Source organism: Homarus americanus, unplaced genomic scaffold (assembly GCF_018991925.1).
Source record: "Homarus americanus isolate GMGI-L3 unplaced genomic scaffold, GMGI_Hamer_2.0 scaffold4511, whole genome shotgun sequence".
Classification (NCBI taxonomy): domain Eukaryota; kingdom Metazoa; phylum Arthropoda; class Malacostraca; order Decapoda; family Nephropidae; genus Homarus; species Homarus americanus.
The window spans coordinates 134,655-139,833 of NW_024737101.1; positions in this window are offsets into that span (position 1 = coordinate 134,655).

Sequence of the window (5,179 nt, forward strand, 5' to 3'; positions counted from 1 at the left end):
TTCGCTTACCTCCATGTATAAAAGAAAGAGGGAGAGAAAATAATAAAAACACAGAGTAATTCACTACATCTACAAGACTCGTCAACAGAGTAGAGAGAGCGAGAGAGAGAATAAGAATCCCTAGTCACAACAGATACACCTCTCTCGAATTAATATATTCCCCGCCACGCCCCGCTGCTGGCGACTGCAGGTAAAAATATTATGACGGAGGTGCAGGTAATTTAGCATTTTAAAAGGTAGCAGGTCGTTTAGTATGTAAATTATATACACTGTTTGTGCATGAATCCATTATGAACTTCCTTTGTGCTTAATAAAAAGGGTAGAATTTGTTTATATGAGGAACGGGAACCCCAAGTTCCTGACCTCATTCAATGTTCGCTCACGGTTTTATTTTATGAACCAACGAAGATCCTACAGAGTCTCTACTTTCCAACTATGAAATATTTGTATCCAGTAATTTCCAAGATATGATGTTAAAAAATTGCAAATTTTGTGTGTCTGACCTATCAAAATAAAACTTTCTCACAGTGGCACCTCAAAGAGCCTCCATAGTTAATTCCTACAGCTTATTTGATTTACGATACATTTAAGCATGTTTTTTGCCACCCATACCATCTCTGACGTAATTTACAGGAGAAAGGTCACGTCATAAAGAGACGTGGAAAGGTACTTTTGATTGGGTCTTCTTTAAGGAATCTAATGAAACAAGTCCCTTCCTCTTACGATGATTCATTCTACAGTTTTAGCGAGAAAAAATATATTTTAGAACTTTTGATAACATTGACCTTCACGTCCCTGAAAAGTCCAACACTTACAATACATCTAATACTGTTCATTCATGCTGTTTGGTCACTTCTGGTGTAGAAATAGTTGAGAAGGTAGAAATAGAAGTAAACAGTGTGATTAGATTACGAGTAAAGAAAAATATATAATAATAATAATAATAATAATAATAATAATAATAATAATAATAATCATAATAATCATAATAATAATCATAATAATAATAATAATAATATAATAATTATAATAATAATACAGGTAAATTGGAACAGTAATTAGCAACTGGTGAGGTAATTAATGACTGTTACACCTGAGGGGCTGAAGCGGTCACCAATTAAGGGTTAATAACGAACGTGTACATAAGCTAACGACCCCAGGTTTATAGGTTACGGACGTCCATTTTCACACTAACATATACTGTAGAGTATATATACTGTATATTTATATTCCATCTGACAACAGACAGGTAACATTTCCTTGAATGAGATATTACAAAATCTTGTGGAAAAATGTCTTTCTCGATCCGATTTCTCACACGTAAATATCTCTCTCTTTGTTTACATGCATATATATACATATATACATACATAAATATACATATATAATTGTTTTCATAACTAAATTCAACGCCATTATGTGTGCGTGATATATTGAAAAAAAAGTTAAATAAAAGACACCAGTTCTTCACACTATTCACACTTACCGCCGCCACACAAATTCGTAACGGACGGGAATCTACATCACAAAAATAATGTATATAGTGAACGTCAAATCCGGACATCGTTTTGTGTGTGTGTGTGTGTGTGTGTGTGTGTGTGCATTTCTCTCCCCTATGTTTCTTTCTTTTTCCCCAATTACAGTCAACTATTGTTCTAACTTTTTACTGTCAGACCAAAAAACTATACCCACAACTGCCAGATCAACAATAAGAGACTGACCATACGATGATTAAAAAACAGGAATGGAGTGAACAAAGGTACGGACATACGGACGATGAGAAAGAACACTGGTGAATAACATCATCCTTAAGATATACGTGTGTCCAGGATAGTAGAGCATGTTAGGTGCCAAGGATTCAATAAGATACTTGGAAGCTCATATTCTTCATTTAATTCAACATCAGTTCACTTAATTTCCATCATAAGTGAATGTTCTCCAGCACCACCATCACCATCATGGTGATGGATTCCCCAACACCAATTCGGGGCATCCAACAATAATTCAGGGTCTCCAACATCAATTCAGGGTCTCCAACATCAATTCAGGGTCCCCAACATCAATTCAGCTTAGCCAAGGTTAGGTACACGTGTAATATCTACTTAAAATACTACTGTATTCATCGTGGGACTCTGCAGGTAAGTGGCCGAGCAATGTACAAGCCTCTGTCAACATATCCACACTAGTACTTCTATATATGTGGGCTATTTACTATCACTTCCTTCTCACGTGCTAGATGACATCCACATGTTCTCCACGCACCTCAGATTTACACAGGTCCTCACCAAGTGGCCAGCCCTCAGTGGCCTTAACCTCTGTATCTCACACACGACAGACGTGTTAAAGGAGCTCTGTAAATTACTGCCTACAGTACAATCTCTCGTACAAGGACAGTTGACTAATATCGGTTAATTCGCCATTGATTACAACATAGTGTGTATATATTTTCAAAAATAAATAAGAAAGCCAAATAGTGTTTGTGTGAACATTAAGTACACTGAAACGACTGCATGTAGTAGGTAGTAGGCAGCTATCAAACAGGGAGGTACTACCGCCTGGGAAGATATTGGAAGCATAATGCATTGTCTAATGATAGACCCTGCTGCCATATGGCATCACGAAAATTGTGACCAAGTCCCAGGTTGCTGAACTGACTTTCTGCCTCGTTTACACACAATTGCAGGGTCTCAATTGTTTCTCTTACTATTGACAACACAACATACATATATTGTGTCTCACTTTTGATCTTTTTTTTTTCATTTTTCTATCTATTTATTATTATTATTATTATTATTATTATTATTATTATTATTATTATTATTATTATTATTATTATTATTATTATTATTATTATTATTATTGTTATTGCAGTGTTATTATTATTATCATCATTAATTTATTATTTTATTTTCAATTTTGCATTTTTTATTATAAATTTTGGATACCTATATAAACTCAGTGCTTACTACTTATGAATCAACGCACACTCAGCAGTACCTCAAGTATCCAAGTATCAGTGTAATAACCGACAGACTCACCAGCTTGCACACGACGGTGTCTAGCAAATGGGATTACCTGACATTCCATAACTAGTTACAAAGATTTTACCAGGTGGAATAACAAATATCCATGCCTGGAACATTAGGTGGTAGCAAGTAATATTTTCGAACATATCAGTGTCCTAAAAAAAATATTGTAAAAAAAAGATTTAAAAAATTAAGTTAAACACGAAACTAAGACACGAGTTGATAATTGTATTACGTTTACATACAATTGCATTACAAGAGAAAAAAATACAAAAAGCTTGCACTACAAAAGTACAAGTAAAAACTTTGGCATCTTAAGTGAAAAATTCTAAATTATTTGAAACAAGTGGCACCACCGCACTCATCTACTACTTTCAGTTAAAAAAAAATATTGACAAAGCTTGGAGTACAGTTTGCCTATTCTGAGTAATTCAGTCAGGTCTTGACACTGAGGGTGGTATCACTTCTCACTGCCACGCAGGACAGAGGTTCATACACAAAGAAATACATGATATTCATCAGCAGTATATATAGGTCAGATTCATTGGGTTGATGTCGCTGTTCACTGCCATGCAGGACAGTGGTTCATATACATTGGACGTCATATTCTAATTGAAGACTAATCAGTGTGGGCTAGCAAATTTGGGATAACAGCAAGAATGTCCTCAAACACCCCTGATTCAATGTAACAATTGTAAAGTTCATGATACAATAAACCAGGTGGCCTGAAGTCTTTGACAGTGTCAAATTGAATAATATAGTGTTCAAGTGTATGGGTACAGGAATTTTAGGAAAGGAAAGGTGGAAGGGGAGGGGAGGGAGGGATGGTTGTGGTAAGGAGGTTAGAATTTTAGGGGAAGAAAGTGAAGATTTTGTGATACTTGGGGACTGGGGAAGGGGCGAAGAGAGGGCGGACCTTGATGGGTAGTGGAAAGAGAGGGCGGACCTTGATGGGTAGTGGAAAGAGAGGGCGGACCTTGATGGGTAGTGGAAAGAGAGGGCGGTAAGGGGTGAGGGGGGGGTTAGGAGTAAGAGGTGAGTGGGTAGGTGGGGGATCCGAGGCTTGTTGTTATAAGTAGAGGTGACTATACGAGGGGGGGGGGGTGTAAAGGCAGGGGGTTAACGTCCAGGTGCTTACTGCCCAGACCGCAAAAAACTCCCCCATGGTGACAAGATTATTTTCACACGTCAACTCATCATCATTGCCAGCTCTCTGACCGTGTGACCCCAGGCAGGACCAGCAAACCCTAAGCGCCCCAGAAGAGGCGTCCCCTCTCTCATGGATACAGACATTTCTGAGACGGATGGTCATAGTGCATCCCACACCCTGCAAGACTCAGGCCTCAGTGATAGTGACAGTAACAGTAATGTTTCTATGGGAAACACTTCCCGGAGTGACAACACTAATGCCAAGGGCAGCGATTCTCCCCTCGACACCCTCCCCTCTGCCAACCAACCAAGTAAATTGCATCTGCACTTCCCCAAGGACTCACTGAAAACCGTTGAGGACCGATAAAATTGGACAACAAAGTATTGGAGACAACACGGTCTCACCATTCAATTCCGAAAAGGTAAGAACCGTAACTTTATCAAGTGTCAGACACCCGAGGTCTATGAAACACTCAGTACTGATGGATTTGAAGGGGATGTCTTGGTGCCTCCACCTGCTGATGCAGCGGAATGTTGCTACATCCTAGTTAAACAGTTCCCCCTAAACGCTGAAGTCGAAGATGCTCGTAACTTTAATCCACGTATACTCAGTATACGTCGACACTACCGAGGGAAGACCCCATAAGCAGCTGTCATAGTTAAATGGAAGGGAAGGGAGTGCCCAACCACTGTTGAGGCCCACCCAGTCCTCCCCCCACTGTACGCTGAACCATATCACCCTGGGCCTGCTTTTTGTGTCATCTGCTCCCATTGGGGTCACACCTTCACCGTCTGCTGCCGACGTGATCGTCCCAGATGTCGCTTCTGTTCGCGTAACCATCACTCCTCCATCTGTGCCCAAAAAATCAAAGACCACCTCAATAGGGGTGTTGTAATTGTGGTGGCTGGCACAATGCTGACGACAATGCCCCAAACGTCCGTCTGTCCCAGGAGAAAAGCCTCCCTGAAGGCTGTGTCAATCTCAACCTCTCCTCCAGCCTACC